This window comes from Polistes fuscatus, unplaced genomic scaffold, assembly GCF_010416935.1.
Source record: "Polistes fuscatus isolate 324 unplaced genomic scaffold, CU_Pfus_HIC Scaffold26, whole genome shotgun sequence".
In the NCBI taxonomy this organism is placed as follows: Eukaryota; Metazoa; Arthropoda; class Insecta; order Hymenoptera; family Vespidae; genus Polistes; species Polistes fuscatus.
Genome location: NW_025113103.1, coordinates 689,606 through 711,529, shown reverse-complemented (window position 1 = coordinate 711,529; position 21,924 = coordinate 689,606). Strand labels below are relative to the sequence as shown.

Below are 21,924 nucleotides of genomic sequence, written 5' to 3'. Positions count from 1 at the left end.
AAATAAATGGGGGACGGTAGAGAGAGAGAGAGAGAGAGAGAGAGAGAGAGAGAGAGAGAGAGAGTTTAAGATAAAAAAAAAAAAAAGAGAGAGATAGAGACACACGAGTGTGTGCGAGCACAAGTAAAGATGGTTTAAAGTGTACACCCCTGAGTCATCCTGAGAGTTGTGTTCCTTTTACGTGACGAATTGCAGAGCACGGAACGCGGATAGATAAAGATGATAGAAGAAGACAAAAATATGAGAGAATGTATATATGGTCGAGAGAGAGAAAGAGAGAGAGAGAGAGAGATGGAGAGAGAGTGAATAACGATCGTTTCTCTCTCTAATCTCGAAAAGACGAAGGAAGTTTTCGAACGAAGATAGTGATAAATACGAAATCTCTTAACGGAGAAAGAATTCTCTTTAGTCTTTTTTCTCTCTCTCTCTCTTTCTTTCTCTCTTTGGAATGAAGGAACGAGCGAAATATAGGGCTGTACTCATTAGTAAATGAGCCCTGGGTAATCGAGCGCGGGTCCCAGGTGTTATCTTTCTGGCAAACGAACGAACGAACGAACGAACGAACGAACGAGAGAAGAGTCTATATGCATATATGTGTACGTAAATGTGTATATGTATGAGTAAGAGAGAGAGAGAGAGAAAAATATAGAGCTGGAGAGCTTCGTCATGCAGCATAGTATTTAAGGCATACAAGAAGAGCGTGTATCTCCCTTGATATGTTTGTGTATGTACGTGTATCTATACCTCAAATATATTAGTGTATATATGTATGTATGTGTTTCTCTTCGATATAGATTCTCTCGGCTCATAGCATAATGCCTTTTGTTAATTATTACAGGAGCCACGCTTGGTGGCTTAAAATTCGCCATAAATAATCAGGGAGACAATACCCCTCCGATAACTCGCTACCCTAATAATTGTCCTAACAACTCTTCCAGCCATCTAATGTATTTATCTATCTTTTCGAATTGCTGTATTTTTATATCTTTTTTTATTTATTTTCTTTCATTAACTACCTTTATTAGTATATATATATTATATGATATAATATTTAGATATGTAATATTATAATAATAATAAATAATTATATGAATAATAAAATTATTCAATTTTAAAAAATTATTAAATTTATAATATTAAAAGAATAATAATAATTATATATTACAAAGATTAATAAATATTATAATATATAATATTATAATAATAATAATAATTATATAATAATAAAATTTATTAAATTTTAAAAAATTATTAAATTTTATAATATTAAAATATAATAATAATAATTATATTATGACAATATAATGAGATATAATAATTATATATATAATTACTTTATTTATTTACTTTTATTGACTTACTTGACTTTTCTCTCTCTCTCTCTCTCTCTCTCGCTCTCCTCTCTCTCTCTCTCTCTCTTTCTTCATAGGCTAGCATAGTCTATCTTTCTTTACCTATTTTCTTAGATAACATCTTTTTCTTTCTTCCTATACCTCCCCTATTTTCTCTCTCTCTCTCTCTCTCCCTCTCCCTCTTTACTTTCTCTCTATCGTTGTTACACTCGTTCGACGTTTCCTGTCGATATCCTCCGGCAAAATCCAATGATAAAAGCATTCTATGTATATACAACCGAGTGGAGTGTGGAAGAAATAAATAGAGATAGAGATAGAAATAAAGTGAGAAACGTTAAAAACACCTATGCCCGTGAGAGAAAGAGAGAGAGAGAGAGATGGATAGAAAGCTGTGAAAATGCAGCAATTTGCCTTGGTGCTATTTCTCCGATCGAGATTCCAAACGAACGAACGAATGAACGAATGAACGAACGAATGAACGAACGAACGAACGAACTAGGCACGTATCGATCGTTAATGGCGCGAGTTTGTAGCTCGTGTTAATCGTTTATCGTAACGGATCTGTAGACAGGATCCTCCTCCTCCCCCCTCCTCTCTCCCCTCCCCTCACCACCTCTTCGCCTTTTTTTCCGAAATAGATTTCTCTCATTTTTTTCTTTCCTTTCCCGCATCCCCCTTCCCCAACGCCCCCATCCACCCTCCGAATCTCTCCTTTCATTCTTTTTTTTTTTTTCTTTGTCATATATGCATATTCTTTTTTAATGGTACCATCAGAAATGTCGAGACTGAGTGAGTGTGTGTGTGTGTGTGTGTGTGATTATGTATACGTTGTAACACGTGAGAAACACCCCCCTTCCACCACCACTGATAAAATTCTTCCATTCGTTCGATCAGAGAGACAAAGTATCAAAGTAAAAATGAATTTTATTTTCTAAGAGATATTTATTTTGTATATGTAAAATATTGGAATATAAATATGTAAAATGTATACCCCGCGAAGAAATCGGGTTGAAATGACACACGAAGGTTATATTATAAAGACGAAAGTGTGTGTGTAGGTATGCAAAAGTGTCAGTCAGTCAGATGCGTTGAAAAGTTTAATGCATATTTGAAAATAAAAGGGAACGATTTTATGAAACGAAAAGGAATAGGAAAAAGAGAGAAGAAAGAGAGAGAGAAAAAAAGGAAGTAATGGATCTTTAGTGACAATTTTTTCAAAAACATCTTTTATAATAAGTTAGAAAAAGAAAGAAAAAGAGAAATCGTGAAATTAAACTGGACATTGATTCCTATTTTATGAAATATACATATGATGAATAGGTATTATATGATGAATATATATATTTCTATATATGAAATATATATTTTATGAATATATATAAATATATAAATATATAATAATTATATTTATTTTATATTATATTAATATAATAATTTTATATTATAATTAAAAATATATATATTTAATATATTAATTATATTAATATAATAATTATATATTATTTTATTTATATTATAAATATATATATAATATATAATACATTTGAATAGAATTTTATAGAAAATATTTTAGAAACACCCGGTATATAATAAGTTACTTAGTATTGGTCTCTTTTTATCGTCTCTCGAATACTACACGTAAGAGTCAGTAGTAGTAGTAGTAGTAGTATTGGTAATAGTTATAGTAATAGAAATGCCATAGAGTATAAAGAGAGGAGAGAAAGGGTGGAGAGGAGGGAGGAAGGAGGTCGGTCGAGAACGACAAGGGTCAGCTGATAGCGGAAAATTATCTCTCGCATTTAGTTCGGACGATCCGAGACTCCTATGGCCGTGATATTGTGAAACATTGTGTCTACATATAATAGTACTCGACGTTTCTAACGTTTCTTACTGTGAAAACGATGATGACAAGACAGTATCGTACCATTTTTACGATGACACCTTTGTAACAATATTTCTATTATATATAATACTTAAATATATGTTTGTGTGTGTGTGTATGAAACTTCTTTACACTCGATTCAATATAATATAATATTAAATCTTATCGAAAAATACGCGTGCCATTTGTTCGATATGTTCTTTCTTTCTTTTTTCTTCTTTTTCTTTTTTTATGGAATCAAAGAGATAAAATAAGAAGAATAGTTTTGGAAAATGGGTAGTCGAAGTTGAACTCCTCCCACTAGTGCAAGTAACGTGACCAATGGCGAAACACTTTGTAAAACGAGACAGAGTTAATGACCGGGAGTAGGAAGACTAAGAATTTCTTACGCCGGCGAGAGAACCTTTTAATTCGCTTCGTGAAATAAACGAAACGGGTTTCGAGAAACGTAGAGAAAAGTTACGAGAGCTCGATCTTGCCAAGACACCCACCACCCACCCCCCCATCTCCCCCTATACCTCGTTGAATGCACCACCACCTTTAGTTCTAGAGAAAAGTTTCTTCGTTACCTTATCGTCGACTGTGGCCAAGTTCCTTTCTTTCTTTGTATTTTTTTCTCTCTCTCTCTCTCTTTCTCTCCTGTTCACTCTATTTCTTTTAAGCCTTACCAACCGTTTCTTAGTATATATATATATATCTAGTGCAATGTATTAAATTCCGCGCGACGTTGAAGCAGCAGCAGCAACGTGCCAAACACGAGAGAATTGCTAACTGTCGATGATAATTTTTTAAACGATCTTAAACAACCATATTCGTTTCTTCCAAGAAAATCTGTATCCTTATTGGTCTAGATAATAATTATTATTATTATTAAAGTTATACTTCTTTTGGCGCGTTGGGGAAAATGTAATGAGGAGTGATTTTGTTCCGAGCGTCTGGAAAAACAACACCATGAAGTTTGTCGGTATTTACGACGCGTGGCAAAGCGATTTCAAATATACGGCATGAAGTTGTCTTCTCTTCTTCTTCCCCTTTTTTCTCAAGCGGGTCACCCATCCAAATACTAATCGTACTCAGCGCTGCTTTACTTAAATGATCGAACGAGAACTAATGCTGTAACCGCGCCATGACTGTTGACGCGTGAAGTAACTCGATATATCTCTCTTATATTTAGTGTGGACTGATATCTATATTTTGATATTTCTTTTTCTTTTTTTATTCTTTCTTATATATATAATAATAATTATTTTTCTTTTTAAGTTATTTTTTTCTTTGAAGTTTTTTTTTTAAGTTATTTTTGAGGTTATTGAGGTTATGTTCGTTTTGGTACGGTTCTTACGTGCGTACATAAGTACACACACCAGTTTTTTCGGATAACGATTTTTTCTTAAGAATAATTCTATCATTTGAAACAAAATATCTCTCGAGAGATCTTTTTTTTTAATGGTCAGCTTATTTCTTTGTATACTTCATTATTGTATAATTATATATTGTTTGTTTGTTCATTTTTCTCTATATCTCTCTCAATCTTCCGAATTTATATTACATTATATCTATATATGATATTAAATTAATAATCTTCTGAATAGTTATATAATCGTGAACTCAGTTTTTGCAACTTCACTCTCGTACAATTAAGTTATTTTTTGAAGTTATTTTTGAGGTTATTGAGGTTATGTTCGTTTTGGTACGGCAAAGAAGTATAACTTCGTTACGTGCGTACATAAGTGCGCACACCAGTTTTTATACGTATTATTTTTCTTTTATTATAATACATCGATAATCATTTTTTTCCTTTTTTTTAATTCAACTGCAAAAACATCCGTAAATCTAGCGTTAACGTTTATTCAGTTTATGCTACTGATGAATCTCTACAACTGTGTAGAATTGAAAAAAAAAAGAAAAAGAAAAATCGGTGTCCTGTAAACTTGGCTTTTTCCCCGTTGTTAGTTGCATCTCTTCTACTACGGAGGTTGAGATTTCTCGTTAGAGGTTAATTCACGCAATTGAGAAGACGGGTTTGCCATCTTAAAACGACTCGTTTCTCTCGCTTCTTCTTCTTCTTCTTCTTCTTCTCTTCTTCTTTCTCATCATCGTCATCTCCTTCTTTCTCTTACTCTTACTTAACAGCTCGAAAATCCGCTTTCCAATTTCGGCTTCATCCAAAATGAATTTGCCCACCACCCTATATATATATATATATGTTTGCGTCTTTAGCCTGCGGTGATTGAAAAAGGAAAGATAGAAAGAGAGACGACAAATGGGAAAACTATATTATCGACAGGGAAAGTCATTAGTTTAATTATTAGATTGACGATAAAAATAATTACGATTTTAAATTTATTATTTTTTTTCTTCGCCTAATTTAGAACACATTTTTGTTTCTCACACTTTTCGTAACCAGTCTTCTTCGAATGATGGAAAACTATCTCAAAGTGTATAGGAAAAAAATATTATCAAATTATAAGAGCAAATCTCTGAAGTCAAGAAAATAACACATGTAAAAATGCACGCGTGCACATATGGATGCACGCACAGTTGTATATATGTGATTGGCGTAGATTGGGGAATGAGGTGATGATAGGGAATAAGAGGGGGACACAGGATGGTGGTGGTGGTGGTGGTGGTCATGGTGGTCATTGGCCGGAAAGTACAAAACCGATGCAGGAAATAATGCATTCAGTGGCAATGTCGATGGTGTGATGCCAATGTTACGTGGAAAAATCGCAACATGGCTGACGCGTCACGTGTACTTTTCACTGCTTCCTATTTTTCCCCTTCTGTTCTCTTCCTCCTCCTCTCTCTAGCGTTTTTTTTTTTTTTTTATTACGAACGATGGAACTTGGTCGATTGATTGACGGATCATAGCAGTCTGTTGCATATATGTTGGCTTGCTCGGTGATATCATCCCCCTTCTACCCCCTCGTATGTGCACAGGGTAGCGAGAGAAGCAACCCTTCGGTTGCATCGCGATAGATTTTACGTGATTTTTCAAAATCGTCGCCACCGTTGTTGGGGAAAACTCTGACTGACTGACTGACTGGACTACGACGCGTCTATTTGCGGGACACAAATTTTTCATTGCAAATCTTTTTCAAATAGATAAAGATAAACTATCTCGGATAGGTTTACTATTCAATCAATTTCTATTTATTCTTGATAAAATAGTTGAGAATAAGACGTTAATAGAGTATACAAGAAATGGAAATAAATTTAGTGTGTCCCATACACACACACAAAGCTCTCTTTCTCTCTCTTCTTCATCTTCGTTCAGCTTTCATTCTCAGTAATGGTTACGAGCCCTGTCACGAGAAAAGTATACTAAAGTATATAGAAAGAAAGAAAGAAATATATTTTCTTCTCGGTGTATCAACCCTTCGCGTCTCTCCTAACATTCTCAATAATACTAGTAGTAGTAGTAGTAGTAGTAGTAGGAGGTTTCTCTTTCTACGTTATGGGGAGGGCGGGAGGTGGCTGTCGCGTTCATTTCTTCCTTTCCCCTTTGACAGTCATCTTGATCATCTTTTTCGTGAAGCTTTTGGTGCCGACTTGAGGGCGAGGACGAGGACGAGGACGAGGACAACTCCTCAGATGCTACTACTACTTCAACTGGGTTGCTTTTGCAATGCCTTTTCCAGTAAAGAACGTCTCTCACGTCTACGGTAAGCGGCTAAAGCAAGCGTCTTTTCACGGGAAAGGGACTTCGCGATTTAGCAACACCCTTCTTTTCCTGATGGTAGTTTTGATACACTGTAGTAGTTTCACTACTACTACTACTAGTATTGCTGTGAAGCTACCGAAGAGAGACATAACGATGTAGAAAAGGATAGACACTATCGTTCTCGACGGTCCAATAAAAACTAATGGTTAGAAAGTCCAGAGACTTTGGTGAAAAGTCAGAGCGACGCCTCTTAAGCTTTTTCGACTAGGATATCTTCTTCTTACTCTTACTACTCTAGCTACCCCTTTTTAAAAGAACCCTTAGCTCGATCTTACTTTCACGTTAAACGCGTTGCGACAGCCTAATCGTCGTCCGCGAGATGCGAAATGAAGCTGCTGCTGCTGCTCCTGTTAAGAGTAAAAGCTCCGATGATGGGAAGTTAATAATGGCTAAGACAAAGCCTGAAACAGGAGTACCGTCACCTCTTACCCCTTGTACACTACTACTACCCATACCCAACCCCTATCTTCAAAGTTAGCACCTTAACGGATAATAGCATTGACCTTAAGTTACTGCCAGTGTCGACTAGAATTATTTTTTCTTTGAGAAAAGATATCTTATCTTTTAGGGTGTCGATATTATCGATTTTATTGTATTTGTGAAAACGTTAACATTTTTAATATTCTATGAAACGTTGTCGAAAGAATCATAAATTCACTAACCAACCAAAACGAGTATACTGAACATCACTACTATTACTATTATTGAAGTTATACTTCTTTTGGCGCGTTTGGGAAAATGTGATGGGATTGATTTTGTTCCGAGCATCTGGAAAAACGACACCATGAAGTTGTCTTCTCTTCTTCTTCTCCTTTTTTTTCAAGCGGGTCACCCATCCAAGTACTAATCGTACTCAGCGCTGCTTTACTTAAATGATCGAGCGGCAACCAATGCTATCACAGCGCCATGGCTGTTGACGCGTGAAGTAATTCTATATATCTCTCTTATATTTAGTGTGGACTGATATCTATATTTTGATATTTTCTTTTTCTTTTTTCTATTCTTTCTTATATATATATAATAATTATTTTTTTTTAAGTTATTTTTTTTCTTTAAAGTTATTTTTTGAAGTTATTTTCGAGGTTATTGAGGTTATGTTCGTTTTAGTACGGCAAAGAAGTATAACTTCTTACGTGCGTACATAAGTACACATACCAGTTTTGTTTTGTTTTGTATTTCTTCTTATATATGTAATATATCGATCGATTGAAAATATGTTTCCTTTCTTTTTTTTTAAAGTTATTTTTGAGGTTATTGAGGTTATGTTCGTTTTGGTACGGCAAAGAAGTATAATTTCTTACGTGCGTACATAAGTACACACACCAGTTTTTGTTTTGTTTTGTATTCTTTCTTATATGTAATATATCGATCGATTGAAAATATGTTTCCTTTCTTTTTTTTTTAAAGTTATTTTTGAGGTTATTGAGGTTATGTTCGTTTTGGTACGCAAAAGAAGTATAACTTCTTACGTGCGTACATAAGTACACACACCAGTTTTATTATTACTGCAACTATTACTGCAATAGTATGGAAAATTAGAGAAGAAAAAAAAAACGTAGAAGCCGGTGCATTTGATTTCAAGGCATCGCACTCATTTTGATGAGTTTTTAAACGTGAGACGACTCGGATATATAGTACGTGCAGTGTAACATATATAGGGGGTAGAAGGGGTACATATATATATATATACTAGAAATAGAGATTGTAACAGGGTAAAACGAATGCTTTATTTACGAGCCGCTCACTGCCACGAACACGATCGTACCATATTGTGTTCCTAGTGAATGCAACCTCTGCCCACTCACTCACTCTCTCTCTCTCTCTCTCTCTCCTCTCTCTCTCTCTCTCTCTCTCTCTCTCTCTCCCTTTCTTTTTCTCTCTAATTCTGCAAGATATTCACGAATTCTAGCGTTCCTCCATGGAATCTTTCGGTAAAACGAAAGCCATGTGTTAAATTTCTTTTTTCTTTTCTCTCCTCTCTCCTTTCAAACCGGATACAGAAAAAGCAACCCTTGGAAAAATGTTTTTTTATTCTCATTTTATCCTATTATAGACACAAAAGAATAGATATGGCATAGAAAAAGGTCTGACTGACACACATACAGTTTGAAATAAATAAAACTTTTATTTATTTTCTCCAACATTTGTTGAGAATCATTTTTGAAAATGAATTATACGAATGATCATATAATGATCTATAATCTAAATCATATCTCAAGCGTAAGGATGATTAGAAAATACAGTTTCGCATTGGTATATAACTGTACCTTAAGGGCAAGACATAATCATACTTAAGAGGTTATACGCAGTTGCGTGGCTCAAAAAACACGTCTTTTTATAAATTTTTTATAGAAAAAGTTTTAAATAATCAATTATAAGTGATGGTAATTCAAATAGAGCCTACTTTTAAGAATACAATAGCGCGTCGATCATGTCAAAATATTAATGCGCACCGCTCCTGTAGATGATTTCCTGAACGTCCTCTAAAAAAAGGCGCTCGGCGGTGATCTCCACTTCGACGGTTTTGATTAACCGAAATAAACAAAAATAGTGGATTCTTTTAAAGGATAGATTAATGCAGGTATTAACGGGAGGAATATTAAAAATTTTGATTTTGACAAAATGGCGTCTATCTGAAAAAATGTTTCGTTTTTGACTGAAATTTTCGCTCTAAATTGTAAAAAAAAAATAGTAATAATTTTTGTAAATCTTATTCCTCCCGTCAATACCCGAGGAATATATCTAAGAATATTGTGTAAAAATATAAGACAAATCGGTTGAGTTATTTCTGAGAAATCGAGATCGCCGACTTTGAAAATACCGTTTTGAGAAAAACGCGTTTAAAGTTTCAAAGAGACGTTTACGCATAGTTAGAAATTTTTGTTCGCAGCTTACACGAAGCGAAGAATATTTGCCGGATCAATTTGAAATTTTCAGAGAATATACTTAAATATATGTACATTCCGAAAATGCAAAAAAAAAATCGATTTTTTGAAAATTCTAACTGTGTATAACCCCTTTAAGAAGCTTACGCGATACTGCTTTTAGCTTGAAAAACGAATGTCTTAAGAAGAGGAACAGGAAGGACGACAAAGTGACGTTAAAAATCTAATAATTGATTACAAAAATAATGAAGAATATAATTGTAACGTTTAATAGAGAAACAAAGTTGCGTATTATATACCTGTGCCGATTAGAATTCGTGTCGTTTAGTTGAAGTAAAAAAAATCTATCGGAAATGTAAGAAGTGGCAAAGTTCAAGGAAACGCAAAGTTTTGAAAGAAAGAATTTTAAAAGTGACTGATAAAATCGTGCTGATGTGTAAAGAATTTCTCGCATGGTCTGTTCAAGTATTATATTATGCGATAAGAAGAATAAGAAGAGAAAGAGGGAGATGCTTATCGATCTTACATGGAACAACTTATCGTTGTTATATATATATATATAGATATAATATATATAATAAAGATATATATATTTATATATAAAATAAATATAAAAATAAAAAAAATATATATAAAAAATATATATTTATTTATATATTAATAATATTTAATATAAATAAATATAATAATATTAATATAATTAATATTATATATATTATATTAAATAATATATATAATATAAATATAATTATATAAATTATGATAAAATATATATATAAAAATATATTATCAAAAATTATATTTTGTTATAATATTCTCTGTTTCTGCATCAGATTCCAAACTTTTCAATCCACTCCTGTATATTTCTAAGACCAATGAGATCATTTAATAACGTACAACAAATTCAAACAATTGAGAAATAATTCGATGAATACTTCATTTCTATAATAACAAAATGTATTTTTAACCGTTACTTACTTTTTGTTTATCTCTCTGTTCATCAATTTAATCATTTTTACTTAGAAGTATACTTAAACTTTAGACTCGAAAGAGAGATATGTATACACCTATCTTATTTATTATATAAGTTAAATAAAGAATCATTTTTTCTCTTATTCTTTAATTATTATTATTTTATTACAAAGAACGTTATAAAAAAATTTAGTCCGTGCTAATACTATTGTTCTATCAAAATAAAAATTAACATAAGTATTACAATTAATTAAGTTTGACTGAACATAGATGATACACGTGCATACACAGTTATTCATAAAGTCATATCGAAAAGAAAGATTATAAAGTGCTTATAAATCATGATCATATTTTAGCATTCAGAAAAAGAACTTTCCTCTCTCTCCCACTCTCTCTCTTTCTCTTTCTCTTTCTTTTATCCTTTTTCTTTCCTTTTTCACGTTTATCCTCGAAAACTCGAAGTACAGAGACCGCCTATTATCGTTGGAAAGATAATTAAAAAGGCAGGCGCACAGGAGAGATATTAAAGCGTCGAAGAGAGAGAGAGAGACAGAGAGAGAGAGAGAGAGAGAGAGATGGTAAACCCTTATCAGTGGGCCGTTATCGCTCGACGACGGCCATGTTGGGACCAGCTTTGCATCTTTCTCTCTTCCTCTCTCTCTCTCTTACTCTCTCTTACTCTCTCTTACTCGCTCACTCATTCTGAACATTATGGTACGACCGAAAGAGAGGCCAGGAAATATATTTGCGCGATGTTGCTTCATAACGACCACACGATGGGGTTGTTTGCAATGCTACTACTGGCTTCAGCTTCAGCTTCAGCTTCAGCTTTAGCATCAGCATCAGCTCTGCTTCTGCTTATGCTTATGCTTCTGCTGCTGCAACGGACATAGAGTTTCGAGGAGGAGGCGGAAAGGAACAGCAAGGGAAAGAGAAAGAGAGAAACAGATGGGTGGTGGTGGTGGGGGTAGGTTTTGAAAAATGGGTGGGGGATGTTAGAATCGCTCGAGTGACGTCACTACTCGACATCTTATTTCCTACGTGTCTTAGCAAAGTACCAACCACCCAACCAACCAACCAACCAACGAACCGATACCACCGACGACGTGTTCTAATCTACAAAAGGAACCAACTATAACCCACGAGACTGTTTTTCTCATCATCTTTACACCTTTATCGTTCACTTCGAATTCCCCCTTTTTCAAAGTACACATGTAATATGTATATGTGTGTGTGTGTGTGTGTGTGTGTTTGATCAGAGCCTTTTGAAAAGGATGGAAAGAGAAAAAGAGAAAAAAGGACGTAGAATGAATCGGAAGTTCTTCTCATACGATGACGTACTCTTCCGTTGGAAAAGAAGATCGATCAAAACAAAAAAGTATATATATATACTATTAGTATATACTACTATTATATATACACTTTTTTATATATTATTTTTTTATATATTTTTTATATATTTTTTTTATATATATATATACACTTTTTACTATTTTATATAATATATTTATTAATTATTTTATATTTTATTTTATATTATTTTATATTTTATTCTATATTATTTTATATTTTATTTATATTATTTTATATTTTATTTTATATTATTTTATATTTTATTTATATTATTTTATATTTTATTTTATATTATTTTATATTTTATTTTATATTATTTTATATTTTATTATATATTATTTTATATTTATTTAGATTATTTAATTTTTGTCTATATTTTTTATATTTTATATTTTATTATTTATTTATTTTAGATTATATTTATATTTTATTTTATTTATGTTATTTTATTTTATATTATTTTATATTTTTATTTTATATTTTTTATTATTTTATTTAGTTATTTATATATTTTAATTTTATTTATTTTATGTATTAATGTTTATTATTTTTATTTTTTATATAGTTTAATATTTTATTTATATTATTTTATATTTTTTATTATTATTATTGATTCTATATAATATATAAAATGTGGGAACGAGTTATTTATGTATATATATGTGTACATATGTGTACATATGTGTGCATATACTTACACATATATCGGATGACGGTCTCTGACGTATTATAGATTATGTGCACATATACGAATTCATGATTTATCTCTCTGTGGCGGCAATGCATAATACAGTCATTTTGATTTGATTCTTTTTATTTCTTTTTTTTGTTTATCGCCCAAAGAAATCGCGCATTGCATAATAAGAAGACTTTTATATTACATTTATCGCATGCTAATATACACAAACGTATTTACGCTTTTTTTTTTTTTTTTTTTCTACATTGATTTTGAACGATAAAAGAACGAACGGAAATGCGTCATTGATTTGAATTAACGGTCGATCAATGTGTCGTCGTTGTCGTTGTGTTGTTGTAGATTGTCGTTCCGAAAATAATTCCACCGACTTTTTATTCTTCTTTTACTATTTTTATCTTCGATTTAACTTTGACACCCGTTATAATGCATACACTTTTATATTGTTATTTTACTATTGTGAAAAAAAAACTAATTATTAGTTCATATTTTCTATCCAGTTTTCTTCGAATAATTTTAAAGTTTTCTTTACCTGACGTGGTGTGTACAACTGTAACGGTATGTGGTGTGTGTAACACAGAAATATTTCGAGAAAAAAATTATAATTTGATCGAGAATCATATCTTCTATCCAATTATCTTCGAATAATTTTAAAATTTTCTTTGCAATTGACGCGTTTAATTCTTTACCTGACAACTGTACAACTGTATAACTGTAACGGTGTGTGTGTAAAAAATAGAAATATTTCGAGAAAAAAATAAAATTTGATCGAGAATCATATCTTCTATCCAATTATCTTCGAATAATTTTAAAGTTTTGTTTACGATTGACGCGTTTAATTCTTTACCTGACAACTGTACAACTGTATAACTGTAACGGTGTGTGTGTAACAAATAGAAATATTTCGAGAACAAAAATTATAATTTGATCGAGAATCATATCTTCTATCCAGTTTTCTTCGAATAATTTTAAAATTTTCTTTGCAATTGACGTGTTTAATTCTTTACCTGACAACTGTAAAACTATATAACTGTAACGGTGTGTGTGTGTAAAAAATAGAAATATTTCGAGAAAAAAATAAAATTTGATCGAGAATCATATCTTCTATCCAATTATCTTCGAATAATTTTAAAATTTTATTTGCAATTGACGCGTTTAATTCTTTACCTGACAACTGTACAACTGTAACGGTGTGTGTGTGTGTAACACAGAAATATTTCGAGAAAAAAATAATAATTTGATCGAGAATCATATCTTTTATCCAGTTTTCTTCGAATAATTTTAAAATTTTCTTTGCAATTGACGCGTTTAATTCTTTACCTGACAACTGTACAACTGTACAACTGTAACGGTGTGTGTGTAAAAAATAGAAATATTTCGAGAAAAAATTATAATTTGATCGAGAATCATATCTTCTATCTAGTTTTCTTCGAATAATTTTAAAATTTTCTTTGCAATTGACGCGTTTAATTCTTTACCTGACAACTGTACAACTGTATAACTGTAACGGTGTGTGTGTAAAAAATAGAAATATTTCGAGAAAAAAATTATAATTTGATCAAGAATCATATCTTCTATCCAGTTTTCTTCGAATAATTCAAAACTTTTCTTTGCAATTGACGCGTTTAATTCTTTACCTCACAACTGTACAACTGTATAACTGTAACGGTGTGTGTGTAACAAATAGAATATTTCGAGAAAAAAATAATAATTTGATCGAGAATCATATCTTCTATCCAGTTTTCTTCGAATAATTTTAAAATTTTGCTTACGATTGACGCGTTTAATTCTTTACCTGACGTGGTGTTACAACTGTAAAAATGTGTGTGTGTAACGCATAGAAATATTTCGAAAAAAAATAAAATTTGATCGAGAATAATCAGCACGATTACCTGACGTGGTGGTACAACCGTAACAATGTGTGTGTAAAACATAGAAATATTTCGAGAACAAAAAATAAAATTTGATCGAGAATAATCATCACAAAAAAGCAACTAAACCCCCTTTCAACAAGATATCGTGATATTAACGTGCCGAAGTTAGCCCAGTTCTTTATCAGCCTTGCTCATACCTCGTGCGTTACTTCTCCGCCTCCGGGGGTAGCATTTTACGAGGCACCGTTTGTACTCCGGCATCCATCCACTCTCCCTTACTCACCCTTACTCACCCTTACTCACCCTCTCATCCTCACCCCCCTATCTTTCTGTTGGCGCGCGCGCGAGCTCACTGTACACGAATACGTATTGCCTCCTGGCGGTAGCAGTGCAATTAACATCACTCCGTGTTCAAACCAACCCTCTGTGTCCAGCTTACAGTCCTAGGGATGCTATGTGTATGTATGTATGTGTGTGTGTGTGTGAGAGAGAGAAAACTATTATCTTCTCTCTCTCTGTCTCTCTCTGTCTCTCTCTTTCATCTCCATGGTTGTCTTGGCAACCAACCCTCTCTCTCTCTTTCGTCATCTAACCGTCCCAAAAACATTGACCTTGTCTTACCATCATGTGAAAACCTCTTTACGATCGATCGATCCTTGGTTGCATACTTTTTTTCTTCCTTATTGTTTTGTAATTTAATCATATTAGATCAGAAAACTATTATAATTCTTTTTTTGAAGTATACTTCTTTTGGCGCGTTGGGGAAAATGTAATGGGGAGTGGAAACCATGAAGTTTGTCGGTATTGACGACGCACGGCAAAGCGATTTCAAGTAAACGGCATGAAGTTGTCTTCTCTTCTTCTTCCCCCTTTTTTTCTCAAGCGGGTCACCCATCCAAATACTAATCGTACGCAGCGCTGCTTTACTTAAATGATCGAACCGAGAACTAATGCTGTAACCGCGCCATGGCTGTTGACGCGTCAAGTAATTCGATATATCTCTCTTATATTTAGTGTGGACTGATATCTATATTTTAATATTTTCTTTTTCTTTTTTCTATTCTTTCTTATATATATAATAATAATTATTTTTCTTTCAAGTTATTTTTTTTCTTTGAAGTTATTTTTTGAAGTTATTTTGAGATTATTGAGGTTATGTTCGTTTTGGTACTGCAAAGAAGTATAACTTCTTACGTGCGTACATAAGTACACATACCAATTTACAATCAATATGAATTTACAATCAATTATATGAATTTACAATCAATTATATGAAATTACAATCAATTCTCAGGGAGAATTATGAGTAATGTAAGATGACGTGATAGATTGACATGAACTGTAAGTATAGAAAACAATTACAATGATGAGAGTAAATATATGTAATTATTACTAATTAACGTCGTTAGATGTTAAGTGAATCTCATTGTAAGATACATTATAATTCTTATTCCTATTTCTGTTAGGGTGAATCAAAAATTCCTATCAAATATATATTTCTTCGGTACAACAGTAGTGGGATTGTTTCTTTGTTGAAAATAGATATACACGCGTATAGAAAATATATTGATATCCTCGAGAGACAAAGAGGATAATAGTAAGTGGATTACTATGTTCTTTGTCTTACTCCAAAGCTGATATATATATATGTAGTTATATATTCATATATATGGAACGAACAACGCGTATAACACGTCATCTGCTTTAATTATTTTCGATCTAATAAATTTCTAATTGCTCTCGCATCTGTGTATTATCTGTGAACGAAGAAATAGTCTTGCATAATTAACCAAGATGAACTTGTAGTTAACTTTAAAATCAAATATACATATAGATCTATCCCTTATGTGCACCATCGTAAAAGTATTTCTTATTTTATTATTATTATATTTCTTGATTATATTTAATCTTAACTTTAACTTCTTATTATATCTTTATTATATTTTATTATTATATTTCTTTATTTTATACAGATACCACCAAAGATGAACTTGTAGTTAACTTTAAAATCAAATATACATATACATTTATCCCGTATTTCTTATTTTATTATTATTATATTTCTTTATTATATTTAATCTTAACTTTTTATTATATTTCTTATTATATTTATATTATATTATTATTATATTTTATTATTATATTTCTTTATTTTATACAGATACCACCAAAAACCTATCCCCTATAATTAGGATAACGTTGTACATCCCTAGAAACAACTGACACGTACCTTGTTACGAAATTGTCTTGGAAAAGTCGATACGAGAAAAAAAAAGAAAGAATAAAAGAATAAAATAAGGGATTGGGGGTTTTGGGAGGAAAGCCGGAAAGTAGAGTAATCTGATTAGGCAAAGTTTATCCGATCGTTAAATGCCTACGTTCGTTTTAGCTAGTAACAAGTAGAAAAGAGAGATTGAACGAGTACTACGTGGTGGTGGTGGTGGTACATAGGGGTGGGTGCGAGATGAAGGTGAAAGAGGAAGAATCGTAAGGTACGGGTGTGATGTAGGTAGGGTTGGTAGTAGGGTGGTGGTGTTATCGGGTCGTGGCACGACTCAGTTTGCTTTTGCCTCCGCTTTTGCATACCCGAATGGACCGAGGAGTGTTCCTGAATCCCATTAACCGCGATGGTGGTAGTGATGGTGGTGGTGGTGGTGGTGGTTCGGCTCCTAGAGTTTACTTAACGCCATTGACTATAACGACGACTACTTCTATGCCGATAGAGGACTCTGTGCGGATCTTGCCAACGAAGCAAAAAACTTTACAAGTATATCTATGTATATAGTTAAATAATAATTATCTTTACGAATATATAAAAAACTGGTGTGCGTACTTATGTACGCACGTAAGAAGTTATACTTCTTTGCCGTACCAAAACGAACATAACCTCAATAACCTCAAAAATAACTTCAAAAAATAACTTAATTGTACGAGGGTGAAGTTGCAAAAACTGAGTTCACGATTATATAACTATTCAGAAGATTATTAATTTAATATCTTATATAGATATAATGTAATATAAATTCGGAAGATTGAGAGAGATATAGAGAAAAATGAAACAATATATAATTATACGATAATGAAGTATACAAAAAAATAAGCTGACCATTAAAAAAAAAGATCTCTCGAGAGATATTTTGTTTCAAATGATAGAATTATTCTTAAGAAAAAATCGTTATCCGAAAAAACTGGTGTGTGTACTTATGTACGCACGTAAGAACCGTACCAAAACGAACATAACCTCAATAACCTCAAAAATAACTTCAAAAAAAACTTCAAAGAAAAGAAATAACTTAAAAAGAAAAAAATAATTATTATATATATATAAGAAAGAATAAAAAAAAGAAAAAGAAAATATCAAAATATAGATATCAGTCCACACTAAATATAAGAGAGATAAATCGAATTACTTGACGCGTCAACAGCCATGGCGCGGTTACAGCATTAGTTCTCGCTTCGATCATTTAAGTAAAGCGGCGCTGATTACGATTAGTATTTGGATGGGTGACCCGCTTGAAAAAAAAAGGGGAAGAAGAAAAGAAAGACAACTTCATGCCGTTTACTTGAAATTGTTTTACCGCGCATCGTAAATACCGACAAACTTCATGGTGTCGTTTTTTCCAGACGTTCGGAACAAAATCCACTCCCCATTACATTTTACCCAACGCGCCAAAAGAAGTATAACCTCAAAATATTCTTCGTATTCATTAGATAATGATTTCAAAAATAAAACAAAAATAATTCTATTCGTATTAGCAAATATATGTCTTTACCTTTTTTTTTACATGAAATTTATTATAGAAAACTTATCTACGATATTTTATCTTTTTTCTTTTCTCTCTCTCTATCAAAGATTACTTTTTTCTTAAAGAGTAAAGGAAAATGGGGGAGAAAAAGGAAAAAATAAGGATGGAAAATGTAAATGCAAAGTTTGAATATCGAAATTGGATTGCTTAGGATTAAATTATTGGATAACGGTAAATCCAATCGTGCATAGTTGGAATGTAAGTTTCTCGTATATACAAATATGTATACATTTCATATACGTGTAATGTATATGTATATAATAGGATGTCCAAAAAGTTTAGAACCAAACTTGTACTACGTATTACTGAGGTCGAATACACGAAAATAGTTCGTAGAAATTTATATCCGAAAATCCTTTATTGAAAAGTGTTGTAATGTAAATCTAAATAATTTAGAGTTAAACCGAATTATTTATTTATTTATTTAATAATATTTTATTGACCCTAGAGCCTAGGTTCCCTAAAGGCCATTAATTACAGTGTAGTACAATGTAATGTATAGATAAAACAAAACGGAAATGAAAATTATGTAATTATTATTAAACTTATCATAAATATTAGTAGTAACGCACAGTAAGTAGATAAATGTAAAAAGAAAATAGTAAATAATAAATAAAAGTATAATGATTCTATAATAGTAGTATAGTAAGTATTGGTTCAAAGCAATAAACATATGGTTAAAAAAAAAAAACAAAACAAAAATTCAATTCAATTAAATCGTAAGAGTCACAAATCACGCTGAATTTCTCTGTCGATAAAGTAGGTATAAAATCTTAATCTGAATTCTTTAGAATTGTAGGAGACATATATAAAAATTAATAGAAAAGTTTTCTAAATAAGTTGCTTGTTTGTAGTTTAAATTTCAAATCAAATATGTAATTAATTGAAAAGAAAAAGAAAAAGGAAAAGTTTATTGAAAAAATCATTTGAATAATGGCATATGTATGGTAATGGTGTCGAAATGTTAGAAGGAAGAGAAGGTCACATTCTGACCCCCCTATGAGCAAAAATGGAAGGGTCAAAATGACGTGTGACTATGTCCCGGTTCATTAAACGAATTTACATACGTAATCGCATTCCTACTCGGATCCTAGTCTAGATGTTAACTTATGCGAACAGCAGTCAGGAACGAACACGAAGTTTACCTGTTGCCGGTATTTTCCTAACATTGTGCTGTTAACTTTTCCATTATCAAAAACGATCGTTATACGATTCAAATAAAATTCATCTATCCCTATATTCTTTCTATTTTTTTTTTGTTCTATCATATAATAATATATCAAAAGATCTAAATTATTTTATTGATACGACAATAAATTCTATAATTAATAAAATAAAAATAATCAAAATAATCAATTCTATTACGTTCAATTCAATTATTCTTACGGTAAAGTGAATATTTTCAATAATACTTTGAAATTAATCAAATGTTGCATAACATATTCAACATAACGAACGTTTCTTCCATCGAAGTGCGGATTTCAACGGGTGACGATTTAATTTAATTTTGTTTTTATTTGTTTAATTTCCAAAATACAAGTAAATGATAGAGAATAAGGAAAGAAAAGGAGAAAAATATTGTAGTTGCGATACGACGAGAGAATACGAGAGTTTTAAAGTGAGGACACCAACCGCGACATCGTAATATCGCATTCGAATACAATGGCTCGCTCATTAGCATTTCGTGGCCCCTTTTCAGGGTCTTGTCACCTCGGTTGACCCCTTTGAACGTTTTCCCGACCAACGTGTACGCATTTGTGGTTACGTAAAACCCTCATTCCCTCTCTGGATTTTTCTCATACACACACGCGCGCGCAAACACACACACACATATACACACACCTACTTATCGGATCGATCTTTTTCGGTCTTTTCGTGCAGCTGCTTTTGCTACAAGAGAACAAAATCAGACCTTCCTCTATTTATATTATGTATATATATGTACCTAAATTATCTATTTATATGTATTTATGCAAGTATATATTCAGTTCAGTATTAAATAGTTTTATTCATATTTTAATGCTAATGTGTTAAGTGAATTTTTCTAATTCAAAGTAAATATAATTAAAATCAGATCAGATTAGAGCACAAGTGTTATGTTAAGGGGTTATACGCAGTTGCGTGGCACAAAAAACACGTCTTTTTATGAATTTTTCTAGAAAAAGTTTTAACTTATCAATTATAAGTGATGGTAATTCAAATAAAGCCTACTTTTAAGAATACAATAGCGCGTCGATCGTGTCAAAATATTAATGCGCACCGCTCCCGTAGATGATTTCCTGAACGTCCTCTAAAAAAAGGCGCTCGGCGGTGATCTCCACTTCGACGGTTTTGATTAACCGAAATAAACAAAAATAGTGGATTCTTTTAAAGGATAGATCAATGCAGGTATTAACGGGAGGAATATTAAAAATTTTGATTTTCGACAAAATGGCGTCTATCTGAACAAAATGTTTCGTTTTTGACTGAAATTTTCGCTCTAAATTGTAAAAAAGAAAAAATAGTAATAATTTTTTAAAATCTTATTCCTCCCGTCAATACCCGAGGAATATATCTAAGAATATTGTGTAAAAATATAAGACAAATCGGTTGAGTTATTTCTGAGAAATCGAGATCGCCGACTTTGAAAATACCGTTTTGAGAAAACAAGTTTAAAGTTTCAAAGAGACGTTTACGCGTAGTTACAAATTTTTGTTTGCAGCTTACACGAAGCGAAGAATATTGCCGGATCGATTTGAAATTTTCAGAGAATATATTTAAATATATGTACATTCCGAAAATGCAAAAAAAAAAAGAATCGATTTTTTAAAATTCTAACTGCGTATTAATGAATTTAATTAATGAATTTTGATTGAACGCAAACGATATGTACTCGAATGTGCATACGTATTTGCAAGTATGCGTTTTTCGTCTGCTTGTTTGAAAATTAGAAAAAAATAAGAAAAAATTAAGGAGAGAGAGAGAGAAAGAGAGTGAGAGAAAGATAAAATGTATTTTTCTTTTTCTTCATTTTTGTCCTTCATCGTGGGAAGGGGGGTACTTAACTCTTGTCTCTTTCGCGATTCTTTCTAAATCCAAGCAACCACCCGGCACTTTTGAGCTCCTTCGCAATTTTGTATTTCGAATTATGCTAATTAGCGCGTACTCTGAGTAGCAAGAGCAGCAAGCAAACGAAACTACTTAGAAACGTTTTCGTGTGTGGCTATACGCAAGCAAGCAAGCAAGCGGTGACGTTATTTCGACCAGAGAATGTAGAAGTAAGAGAAAAGGGTGCAGAAAGAAGAAGAGAGGAGGAGGAGGAGGAGGAGAGGAAAAGGTAGAGGAGGCCTCCAGCGTTAATTTGTCTCGATGGAAAGGGCAAGTAAAAAAGGAAAGAAAAAAAAGA

The 21,924-nt window shown here is 32.2% G+C and overlaps 1 long non-coding RNA gene across 2 annotated transcripts in view; it reads left to right on the top strand.

The window, feature by feature from the left end:
- Window positions 1-21,924, top strand: part of LOC122518841 — a 95,850-nt gene that overhangs the window by 57,054 nt on the left and 16,872 nt on the right. Inside the window, exon 3 of one of the 2 annotated variants that reach the window (XR_006304164.1) lies at window positions 6,744-6,896. The exons of the other annotated variant lie outside the window; for it this stretch is intronic. This is a non-coding gene — a long non-coding RNA (uncharacterized LOC122518841). The remainder of the gene's footprint in view (window positions 1-6,743; window positions 6,897-21,924) is intronic. 2 annotated transcript variants of the gene reach the window in all.